A 12,967-nucleotide genomic window follows, 5' to 3' on the forward strand; every position below is an offset into this window, starting at 1 on the left:
AAGCAACATTGATGTTGCTTTCTTTCTTTTTGAGGTAGGGTCCCACTATGTAGCTCTGACTGGCTTGGAACTCACTATGTAGTCCATGCTGATCTCAGACTCACAGACAGCACCTGCTTCTCCCTCCCGCGTGCCGAGATAAAAGGTGTCCATCATCAGACTTAGCTTTTGCAACTCCTGAAGAAACAACATCCATTTCTGGTGTATTAATGGCAGCCTACAAGGGCGGGGGTTCGCTGCTGATTTTAAGTCCTTTGGCAGCCGTGAATAGTTTTTTTCTGGTTGTTAGTAATTAAAACAAACAAGCAGAAAGACTTATATTATTCTATCCCACTGCCAAATTGGCTATTGCTCAACTCAAAATTAAATGTACACACACCCATAAAACTAGCCAAACCGGCTATTAGAATTACATAAAGTTCCTTGTGTTCATTAGCAGGCAGTCTTTCATGGGTTTATCCTGTTTGGCATATACATCAAAGTAACAGTCAGAGAGACTCCTAAAAAAATGTGGAGCACGTAGAAGTGGAAGCATTTTTAAGGTTTTTTGTTTGTTTGTTTGTTTCCAGTTTCTTTGGAAGAAGTAGATAGTGTTGTTATTGTGATACACAGTTTAAGGGCCAGGCATCAATTGTTGATATTTTGTCTAACTTGGTACTGTTAGGTCCAGGTCACCTTAAGTGTGGCAGATTTGATTCAGCTTTGTGCATCTTGGGATTGTGTCAGAATATGATCCTTGGTCTCCCTGGCAACTGATGCGTTCTCTAACGAGCTTAACAGTCTGAGAGACAGCCATGCTGGCCATTAGTGCACACTCTTAGAAGTTTCTTAGTTTCATGGCTCTCTGGACACATTCTTTTGCACTGAGGCTAGGTTAGTGGCTCTGTGGATACAAACTTGTTATTTTATTTTTAAGGATTATTTATTTTGTAGATCCAAGACCTCAACATAAAGCCAGCCACACTGAACCTTATAGAAAAGAAAGTGGGAAGTACACTTGTACAGAGGGTGGGTGCAGATCTTCTCTTCTTGATTCTTAGCAGTTTTGCTTCAGCTACAAGAGTGACTGTCTTAGGATGCTCACACCATTCTATTTTTTTTTAACCCAAGAGAACAATATGGTAACAGACAGGTTAGGGGATTAAGACACAAATGAATAGCAGAAACATGCAACTCAAGGTCATAGGTCCTTGAAGAGTATGTGGGGTAAAAAAAAAATTATTTAGTTTTCATTCATTGATCAAAGGCATGCCTCTGAAAACCTCTTTTCTCCCCTCTCTCTCTCTTCCTTTCCTTCCATTTCTGCCTTTCTACCTTTCTCTCTCTCTCTCTTTCTCTCGCTCTCCTGAGCTCAGGCTGGTCTCAAACTCACCACGTAGACGATAATGACTTTGAATTCTTGATCTTCTTACCTCCTGAGTGCTGGTGTTATAGGCATGTGTCACTGTGCATAGTTTCAGGTGATGTTGGGAGAGAAAAATTTGACAAATTTGAGATTTTGTATAGGTTAGGCACAAAATGAGCTGTACCTCCAGTCTAAAACACAGTTGTTTTCAAGGCAGGGCCCTCCTGTAGCCCAGGCTGGCCTCAAATATGATAGATAGAAGAGGCTGGGCTTTAACTTCTGATCTTCCTACCTTTATCCCGCAGTGCTGGGATTTCGGGCATGCATGCCCATACCCATCTCAGAACATTTTTAATATAAGGCATTTAGAAGCATTAAGTCAGGAAATCAGACTTATTGTCGTATGATCGCTTGTTGACATTTCTGTCCCTGCGAGTGGACTGTGAGCTCCTTGGAGGACAGCCTCCTTCACCTTTCTGCTCTGTTGTCTGGCTAGGGCCTTGTTCAGATGTTGGACGTGATATAGTGGCCCCTGACACAGCTGCTCTGTCACCCACCTTGGCCTATTTAATTCTTACAGAGATATGCTGGCATGGTTGCAATGTATTTCCTGTGGACCCTGAGACATAAAGATGCTGGTGGGTGTGTTGATGATGGCCATCGGCTGCTGAGCTGCAGAAATCGTTAGAGACATCTCTCCTCTGTCCTAAGTCTGTAGTGAAAGCCACTATACTCACAACGACTGCCTTCCCCATGTACCCATGACCCAGTAAAAGAAGTGGCAAATGACACATTGAAACGGGCAATGACTGTGTCCTGCCACTAACCAGCTAGTTTCACCAACCAGTGAGAGAAGAGACAGCTATAGCATGGGGAAGGGTTCCCTTTGCCCAATTCTCTCCTAAAGGAAGCAGCGCGGAGGGAGAGCCAAGCAGAGACAGTGCGGGATGACTGGATCCAGGGGAAGTTAGTTTTCTACCCAGAAGCTTCCAGGGTGATGTCTTTCGCCTCACATTTGGTTGGGATGCCTGCTTGAATGTACAGAGCAGGACAAAACCACAAAGGGAGAGGTCTGGGCTTGCCTCTGTCGTGGGAGCTGCCCTCCCTATGGCCTCCGCACACCCTCCTCCAGGCCTTGGTGCTTTGGAAACACTGGGGTGGAAAGTTTTGCCCACTTCGACTTCCCTCACTTTTTCACGTGGGTGTGCGTTGTGTGCCTGACTCCGTCATGAGGCGCGCAGGTCGCTGTACCTGCTGTTGAGTCTCAACACGGCGAGGCCTGTGCCTGTGGTTACAGGCCTGTGCTGGGAAAACTCGTCATACTGGATATGGAAATCGTTCAAGCAAAGTGGGCGGCTAGCTTGTCTTATTTTCATGTGGATGCTTAGGTTGCCTTCCTGGTAGAGAGCAGGACCACAGGGAAACCATTTGCATGGCTCGCTCAGCCGGCAGATGTGGCGACCTCAGTCAAGAGCATCATCTTCATGGACCAAGGGCATTAGAACAGGATATCTCTGTTAAGAACCCACTGAGGGAGGAGAGAAGCAGAGGCAAACTTTCCTGGCGCCATATTACAGCTAGGGCCCCATCCTCTCCATTATGAACAGTTTTCCAGCCTTTTCAGCCAATTTTGCTCACATTTTCTCCTTTTTGACCTTAGTAGTTTGTCTCCTCCTTTCTCTCCCCTCCCTCTGCCCCTTCTCCACCCACCTCCTGGGTTTTTTTTTTTTTTTTTTTTTTTTGGTTTTTTTTTGAGACGTGGTCTCACTACATAGCTCTGGTTGGCCAGGAACACACTATGTAGATGAGGCTAGCCTCGAAGTGACAGGTCCATCTTCTGGGAATAGGGTGTGTGCCTCCTCCTGCCTTCGTCCCTTTTACTCTCCATCAGGATGATCCTCTGACTTGCCCTTCATCCACGGTTTTTGAAGAACTCATCTATTTAAGGCTCAGCACTGGCGTGAGACGAACCTACTTGAAGGGAGAGGAACTGATTTCCCTAAAGCCCATACCTGCTCCTGCCAATGGACGGTGGTTTTTTCTGGTGTAATTACACAGGATTAATGATGAGCAAACACCGATGTTAGGAGACTTGATTTGGCTAAACATTATACAGTGTGTCTACCCAATCGGAGGCTTTATCTCAGCCTTCGTTTTCTCTTTCTTTTCCTTGTAGCACGGAATTTCCAAGAACAGGTGGCTATGTGCTTCTCGGCTGATTTCCTTGTTCTGAGCCCATAGGACATTGTGAGACCAGCATTCTTGTGATACTTTGGTAACTTCCACTTCAGGCGAAACAAAGAGGAACTAGATACATGCAAATCTAAAAGCAAACCAGATATTCAGAGGGCTGACTTCATACCTGCCCTCTCCCCTCAAGGAAGTTTCTAGATCTCTGTTTTGTTCTTTTCCAGCAGGTAGCAGAGGCTCATTATAGCCCTTTGTCTATGAGATTTTTTACCCTGGACCTCTCAGGTCTTTGGGAATCCATTTTTTTTTTGGCTTTCTGACATGTATATGAGACACCTATGACACACACAAGGTTTATATATCTTCCCCAAAGAGCACGTGTGATCGGCAAAGAACCAGCCATTGTTTCTGTGCTCCCAGAGTGATTTCTAGCTTGCGTGACACAGTCTCGTGTCTTCATGCTGACTCCAGTGGCAGCCAACATCCTGTATTCTGGTCCTGCATCTTATGATTTTTATCTACAGACAGGCTCATCAGGCTGCCCCATAAACACCAGAGAAAAGCAACTTGTTTGGTGAAGTTCTTATTTGGCTAGGTGACGAGAGACTTGATCAAGAGAGTACGGTTCCCGTTGGGGAAGACAGGTACATTCATTTTATGGTTTCTGGTGGTTGGCTATTTTCTTTATTCAAAAAAGAAAAAAAAAAAAAAAAAAAAAACGCCTCTCTCCAGAAGCCCATCTGTTGTTACATTTCACGGGAATTACATGCACTAGAAAATACTGCTAAACACACTTCATTCCCATTTCCCCCACCTTTGGACTGATACCAGCCATAAAACCTCATCTCGTATAGACAATCTGTTAAAGTGAGTTACTGAGAAACCCGCGCAGGTGTAAAGGTCACCGCGAGTGTGAGCGACCTCCTGTTTTGCTGTGGTTATAACCAAACCCACACTGATGGAGCTGGTGTTTTATAGTCCGCGCTTTGTGTTATATGGCTGGGCAGCCGCTGCCAGCAAAATCCTGCTTCCGCCTCGGGACGCTCGTGCGAGGTGGCACATAATGTCACGTTCTCATTTCGCTCAGAACTTCCGAGTTTGCAGACAGGTTGTTTTAAACGTTACCATCTTCCCCCAAAGTGTACGTTGGAAATAGATGAGCAAGGGGGAGTGAGCCAAAGGGGTGGGAGAAACAGGCCGTGGTTCAGGGAAGGAACTGAGTTCCTGGAGAGGCAGAGAAAATGGTATTCCGTGACAGGAAAGGCAGGTACACCGAAAGCCTGAGCCATTGTATGTAAGGCGGTTCTCCTCTGTCTTTTTCTGGGCACCGTTGATGCATCATGCATTTTGTTCAGTTCAGGTCTTCACAGACATTATCTCATTTAATCCTTGTGGGTTTCAGCGAAACAAGCCCTTGGCATGAGCAAGGTCCGTGACTGGCTCAAGATCAAACAGTAAGGAACTCTGTGACACAACATTCTAATTGAGTGACATTTGACTATGAAGGCAGCTTGTGCCGGAAGTCACCCTTCCTATTCCTGGTCAGCCCCCTCACCCCTCCAGTTTTATGTGATAACAACAGGCAAACAGGAGTGTATGTTTGGATTTCGCTTGTGTTTTCAACGAGCAGTGGTAAGAGTGCCGAAAACTTTGATGTTCTCTATGGACTCAACTAAGGCAAAGAACCGTCGTTTTCATCTTGATAGAGAGAAAACACTCTGCGCATGCTCCTCTGGCCTCCGTCTGCCGCTGAGCAAAGGTGAATCATCAATTTGACAAAGTTGGAGCTCACCTATTGTCTTTCCATGTGCAGAAACACCCATTATTGTTTCTCACAATCTACCCTTTATTTCTAATTTTTTTTATTGAATCTTGTGTGTGTGTGTGTGTGTGTGTGTGTGTGTGTGAGCACGCCACCAAGCACATCTGATGCCAGAGTTCAGTCTAGGGGAGTAGATTCTCTCCTTCCATCCTGTGGGTCCTGGGGATCCAACTCAGGTTCCCTGACTTGGCAGCAAGCACCTTTCCTTCTGGTCTTGCTTATATTTGAAACAAGTCTTCACCTTCTTCCCCTAGGAGCAGAAAAGTTCCTTTTCTCCTGCAATCTTAAGCCTGAAGACAAAGGATTCTTCAGAACTGGACCTGGAACTGCTTTAGCCTCCTCCGGCTGTCTCTTTACCAATGCTCTGCCCTGACACCATCTATCTGAGATGTACCATCACTCCACCACTTTCCAGAAGTCATCGGGGCTTTCTTTTTTTTTTTTTAATTTTAAGACAGGGTTTCTCTGTGTTGCTTTGGAGCCTGTCAGTCCTGGAACTAGCTCTTGTAGACCACGCCGGCCTCAAACTCACAGAGATCCACCTGCCTCTGCCTCCCAAGTGCAGGGATTAAAGGCCTGTGCCACCACCTCCCGGCCAGTTATTATTTTTTGTTTCTAGTTAGAAATTGGTCCCAGGTGGCTAGGGGAGCTGGCTCAGTCGGTAGTGTGCTTGCCTCACAAGGATGAGGACCTGGGTTGGGATCCCCAGAACTCCCGTAAAAAGCTAGGCATGGTGGGGTATCCCTGGATCTTCAGTGAGACTGAGATGGGAAACAGAGAGGCAGAGCCCTGGAGACTCAGGGGTGTGGACTACGCGGCCAAGTTCTATATCAAACCCAAGCGAAAAGGTGGAAGGCTCCTGAGGACTGACCCCAAGGCTGTCACCTGGCTCAGCCACATATGCTCCTCTCTCCATGGGAACACAGGGGTATGAATGCATTTAGCTCCTCTCCCCCAAACTGGACCTGCAGGAGCGTGGAGTTTAGTTGGGAATCATGCAAAGCCATATGGTTCTAAGCATTGAACATGGAGGAGCAGAATGACTGCAAGCAGGAGTGTATTTCGGTGGGGATGGGCTGGCGAGCTGGTTCTTCACCGCCACCTGGAGAACTGGAGTGCACAAGTAAGCCAACCTTTGCTCTAGATCTCGATGGAAGCAGGTGAACTGGGTTAGGTAAAAATGGGGCGAGGAAGGAATTCCAGCACAGCAGACAGAATATAACAAGAGAAAAGCCACAAGACAGGATTGAAGCTCACATGTAGAAGGAACACTAGGGGACACTGAGAAAGATGAACTATATACGTTTGCTGTCAATTGTTGGCGCCTGACTCTTGGTTTTCCTCTGCAAGAGTTTTCTAGGTTTGCTTGGTGAAAGAAAGAGGTCCCAGGAAGTCTACTAGCTGGCTACCAGCCAGCTGTGGAAGAAGGTGCATGTCCTTTCTCTCTCCTGCTTCCTAGGTCCGAATGAAGGAATGTATGGATGGTTACACTCTTCTTGCTGAGCACAAAGTGGACAAAAGGAGCTGCGTATTCTGGAAAGATAACGTGACTAAGATGGAGACCTTCAGCAAAAGCATCTCGAGGTAGGAAACGATTGTCAGTTTGCCCTGAAGATTTCTTTATGGTAAGGTGAGGTCTGTCCTGTGCAGTGGAAGGTGATTTGCACCCCGGCTGTCCACTGGATGCGAGGGGCACCTCCCACCCCTCTGAGACTACCTCCACTTGGAAAAACCTAAAGCATCTCTAGATATTGTCCTGTACTCCCCTGAGTGATGGGGCAGCACCGTGTCCACTTGAGACTCTGCTTTTGAGCAGGTAGAACAACCTACTAACAAGCATGGTTTCTTCGCCTGGGAACTTCTTAGGTTAAAGTAAAAACATCTACGACCTGAGAAAAAGCCTGGAACTTGAGAAGGCACAGTGTCACTCGAACTTGAAAGGGCACAGATAGGCATTTTCTCTGAATCTTCTCCCTAGGGTCCAGCACACTTTCTCAAACCTAGAAAACAGTTGATAAGTGTTGAATAAATGTGTTTTCCTGTTTTGTTTTGTTTTATTTTGTTTTCTTGCTTGGCGTCTCAGTTCGCCTCTTGTCCTTAGAGGAGAAATCATATGGTCAGTGGCTATTCACTTGTAGCTCTAACTCTCGCTGGCTTATTGTGTTCTGTTTGAGAGTTGCTTTAATATTGCCGAGGTAACCAAGGATACCGGAATGATCACGTGAGCAGACATATGGGGGAAGAATAGAGCAACAAATGTCACAAGGCCTGTTTTTCAGGTTTGTTGCAGACTTTAGGGTTTGGAAGAATGTATAGAAGAGAGCCAGAGCCTCTCTCAAACTGGCTATTATTTTTAACACCCGTCCTTGCTAATTATTAGGCTAACAATGTCTCTTGTCCTTGAACATTGCATTTTGCACTGACCAGGGAGGGGCAGGGTTATTCTTCCCTGTCTAGGAGGCCGATCAGAGAGTCCCGATTCAGAGATGTGCTGCTCCTTACTCATTAATTTAATTTGGGACCGGGTCTCCATTCATGGCTTCAAACTTGGAACCCTCCTGTGTTTGGTTCTCCAGTGCTGGGATCACAAGCACTGACCCACTACATCATGCTGGACTCCTAGCTTTTCAGTGAGGGACTTGGCTAATAGGGAGATACCAGCCTATGGTCAGTGAGCTTAACTGGACAAGGATGTAGGTGACTATTCTCCCTCTGACCACATGATGACAAAGTAAAAGATAGTGAAAGATAAAATCAAGCAGGCTCACTTTTTCTCCTCTCATGGCTCTTCGGTTTCCCCTAACTTTCAATTTTTTTCTTTCCTTCTGTCTGTCTGTCTTTCTTGCTTGCTTTTTTTTTTTTGTAAGCAGCGTGTTCTCTTTGTATTTAACATATTTCCTATGATTAACGATGAGACTCAGACAATTCCCGCCAGAGGATTTAAGAGAGCTCTCTTTTAAGGCATTTATGTAAAAGATCTTCAGTGCTGTGTCCTCCATGGCAGGCAGCTTTCCGTGTATCCTCTGGAACAGCAAGGATAGGGTCACCTGTTCCCGGATTCTCCCCCAGCATCTTCTGCATCCCAGACTCAAGAGCTGAGATGAAATCTCCACTATTGGCAAGCATCTCAGACATAGCGCATTTCACAACGAGTGATGGCCCACCTTGCCTCCAAACCCATTCCTGTGTCGTTACCCATCTCCTTCGAAGGCAATTTCTCCCGTCCTGGTGGCTAAGGTCAAACCCCCATTTTTGACCACATTCTTTCTCTCTCTCACTTGTCCCCTTACAATAACCAACCTTGATGGCTTTACGTTAAAAGTGTTTTTAGGATCTAAATATTCTTTTGCCATCTGTGTTGCTACCACGTGGGTCTGAGTAACTGAAAACCTCCACATTCTAGCAAGATAATATTTGAAAGTGATAAGTTAGATTTGTGCTCCTTCTCTGCTCAGAACTTCCCCCAATCCTCTTACCTCATAGTTAAAGAACAAATTCCTCCTGCACGCCACTGCCTTCCATCCTTCTCTGCTGCTGTTCTCTGCCTGCACCCCACCCTCTCCTTGCTGCTCCGAAGCTTTTGAGCTGCGTTCTGCTTACTCCTGACGACTGGATGGCTTTCTCCAGATGGTTGTGTCATTTAATTCTCCTCCTTTGGATCTTTCTTCTACTCCTATTTCACTTAATGTTTGCTGCATTTGTCTTTTGTCTTGCTTGCTAAACTGAAAGCCTCACAAGAACAGGGATTTTTTTTTTATTTTAACTTTTTTTAAAATTTATTCTTTTTATTGATTTTTATTGAGCTCTACATTTTTCTCTGCTCCTCTCTCTGCCTCTCCCCTCCCCCTTCAATCCTTCCCCAAGGTCCCCATGCTCCCAATTTACTCAGGAGATCTTGTCTTTTTCTACATTCTACTTCCCATGTAGATTAGATCCATCTATGTCTCTCTTAGTGTGCTCATTGTTGTCTAAGTTCACTGAGATTGTGGTGTGCAGGCTGGCTTTCTATGCTTTATGTTTAAAAACCACCTATGGGTGAGTATATGTGATAATTGTCTTTCCGTGTCTGGGTTACCTCACTCAAAATAATGTTTTCTCGCTCCATCCATTTTCCTGCAAAATTCAAGCTGTCGTTATTTTTTTCGGCTGTGTAGTACTCCATTGTGTAAATGTACCACATTTTTCTTATCCATTCTTCAATTGAGGAGCATTTAAGTTGTTTCCAGATTCTGGATGTGACAAACAATGCTGTTATGAACATAGTTGAGCACATGTCCTTGTGGCACAATTGAGCATCCTTTGGATATATATCCAAAAGTAGTATTACTGGGTCTTGAGGAAGGTTGTTTCCTAATTTTCTGAGAAATCACCACACTGACATCCAAAGGGGCTGTACCAGCAATGCAGGAGTGTTCCCTTTTCCCCACAACTTCTGCAGCATAAGTTGTCATCGGTGATTTTGATCTTGGCCATTCTTACAGGTGTAAGATGGAATCTCAGAGTTATTTTGATTTGCATTTTCTGATGACTAAGGATATTGAACATTTTTTTAAGTGTCTTTCAGAGTTCTCTGTTTAGGTTCGTAGTCCATGTTTTTATTGGATTATGTGATCTTTTGGTGTCCAATTTCTTGAGTTCTTTGTATATTTTAGAGATCAGACCTCTGTCTGATGTGGGGTTAGTGAAGATCTTTTCCCATTCTGAAGGACGGGGATCTTTGTTTATCCAAAAGTCTGTAGTGTCTTCTGTATGGTGTGTGCTCATAACGCCATGCTGTTCAATCAATACCTTTTTTGGAGCAGGCATGTTCTCACTTCATTTTATTCAGTGTGCTGTCTTGACTAGAAAATGGCAACTAGAAAATTCTACATTGTAGTGGTTAGTACCAGACTACTGGTTAGTACCATACTCAAAGCATGACCATGAAAATCAGCACTCACAAAACTTCCTCTGTTATACAAGCTTTATAAGGTTAGTATGAGAAGCAAGTTGATAACACAATTGTAGAACCTAGGGAGTGGGTTATATTTTATGTGCCTCTCTTCTCTTGTAATCAGCTCTGTGGCTGGCACACTAAGAGGTGAAGGAAGCATTTGTGACAGTAAACACATGAATGGATGAATTTCAATACGTCTAACCATTGGTTCACATTTCTAGCACAACAGGTTTTATTTAGATTAAAATTTTATTTCATTTTTTAACCTGTATATAAGTATGTCTCTGTGCGGGTATATGCGCAAGTGTGCAGTGCCCACAGAGACCAGAAGAGGGCATCAGGTGGCCAGAGCTGAAGTTACAGACCCTCGTGAGCTATGTCTCTTGAGTGACGGGGAACTAAACTTTGCAAGAACAATGAACACTCTTAACTACTGAACCATCTCTCCAGCCCTCTGGTAAGCTTACTTATTTTTTAAACATTTTATTCACTAGGTTACAATTACCACCTTTTTTCTTCTTTTTAAAAATAGATTCCTTCCATTCTCCCTCCCCGCTTTCCTCCCTTCCTCCCGCTTTCCCTTCCTCCATCCATCCCTCCCTCCCTCCCTATCTACCTCCCTTTCTTTCTTTCTTTCTTTCTTTCTTTCTTTCTTTCTTTCTTTCTTTCTTTCTTTCTTTCTTTCTTTCTTTCTTTCTTTCTTTCTTTCTTTCTTTCCTTTTCTAGACAGGATTTCTCTGTGTAGTCCTGGCTGTCTAGACCAGGCTGGCCTCAAACTCACAGAGATCTGTCTGCCTCTGCTTCCCAAGTGCTAGGATTAAAGAAGTTTGCCACCACCACTCTAAAAATGGATTTCTACATTGAGGGCAATGTGATGGGGTTCATCTAAGAGTTCACATATAGACCTATTTGCATTTTATTATATGCTTATTGAGATTCTGTGAGGATGGCATGGTATTCCATTACACTTCTAATCTATGAATAAGGATAAAGGTCAGAGCCATTTATCATTTTCTCAGCAGTGCCCTCCCCCACAGAGACAGAATTTCTCTGTTACTGTCCTGGCTGTGCTGGCACTTGCTCTGTAGACCAGGCTGGCCTCTGCCTCCTGAGTGCTGGGATTAAAGGTGTGTACCACCATGTGGGGCTTCTCAGTAGATCTATTTTTATTTTATTTTATTTTATTTTATTTTATTTTATTTTATTTTATTTTGAGATAGGGTTTCTCTGTGTTGCTTTGAATCCTTTGGAGCCTGTCCTGGGACTAACTCTTATAGACTTGAACTCACAGAGATCTGCCTGCCTCCACCTCCCGAGTGGTGGGATTGAAGGTGTGCACCACCACTGCCCAGCTTCTCAGCAGTTCTTAATACAACATGCTGCTACAATGTACCATGAGCATAAACTCCTAACAAAGGCTGCAGAGCTGGATAAGGCTTTTTCACAGCCTCTTTCTTATTTTGCTATCTGGTGGTGTTATATGTGAGTTTTTCTAATGTTCTTGCCTTCAGCCATACCCTTTCTATCAAGCCAATTTATTTTACCTTCAGTGTTTGTATTTATATGCTAGCTACATAAATATATTTGGTTCTTAGGCTTATTTAAATTTTTAAAAAATTATGTGTATATTGTATGTGTCTGTGTTCCTGTGAGCTTAGGTGCTCTCAGAGGCCAGAGGTATTGGATCCGTTGGAGCTGGAATTACAGGCAGTTGTGAGACCCTGGTGTGTGTACTGGGAACTGAACTTGGGTCTTCTTGAAGAGCAGTGCACGCTTTTAGCTGCTAAGCCATCTTTGTAGCTCATCATAAATATATTTGAAATACCCACCGATGAGGTCTCTTTATATTGGGCATAGCAAACTCTCTGAAATAAGTCTTGCAGGTTAAAACAAAAAAGAAATCTGTAGCGACAAGGACTTGGAAGAGGATCCTCAGCTGTTTTGACTTCTACATCAGTGAAATCTAAGCTGGCTTCTAATTTCATCACCTAACGAATGTCGCAAAACTGTGCTCCCTTGGCCGACAGCATGCTGCTGACTCTGCTCCTTCACACAGGCCCTCCTCCTGCTCACTGTCTGCAGCATTCAACAGGCTCACTTCCTCCCTGAAGCAGCCTCCAACTGGGGACTTGTGGGAGGTGCCGTCCTCTTCTTCCCTCCCTGGCTATGCTGGCGTCTGGTATCAATGCTTTATTATTTTCCTAAGATCTGTCTTTGGCTATCTTCTTGCCTTATGTATGTATTGCCAAAGGCTAAGTTCATGCTTCACCCATATTTATGGGGTTCCAAGGGTCTGTATTTTCCATTTTGTATTGAGTTCCTGGCTCCTGATCCCCACTCCCAACAGTATCCTAGTATGGTTGGGGTGGAGGGCGGTTGTGTGCGTGTGTCATCTTTGAGTAGCCCTGTCTTCACTTTTCCAAAGCACATCTATATACTTGCTACATGCCTCCAGGATACTAGATCTCTGGTGTCTGAAACACCCAATGGTCTTTGGTTGAACAGTCTTTCTATCTTTCTGTCAGAGGGGACATGTTAATACCTCAGAAGGTTGGTGATGGCAAAGTCCATGCAATACTAATGAAAAAAAATCGTCAATGTTAAACAATTATTCACTGTGCTTTGGACTTTCTGATCCACTTCTGGGCATGTGCAAAGCCAAGAAGGAGACACA

At 44.4% G+C, this 12,967-nt stretch overlaps 1 pseudogene; it reads left to right on the plus strand.

Annotated features, from left to right (window-relative positions):
* The first annotated feature begins 6,383 nt into the window (after window positions 1–6,383).
* Window positions 6,384–12,967, plus strand: part of LOC101997679 — a 43,190-nt pseudogene continuing 36,606 nt past the window's right edge.

Source organism: Microtus ochrogaster, unplaced genomic scaffold (genome assembly GCF_000317375.1).
Source record: "Microtus ochrogaster isolate Prairie Vole_2 unplaced genomic scaffold, MicOch1.0 UNK2, whole genome shotgun sequence".
In the NCBI taxonomy this organism is placed as follows: Eukaryota; Metazoa; Chordata; class Mammalia; order Rodentia; family Cricetidae; genus Microtus; species Microtus ochrogaster.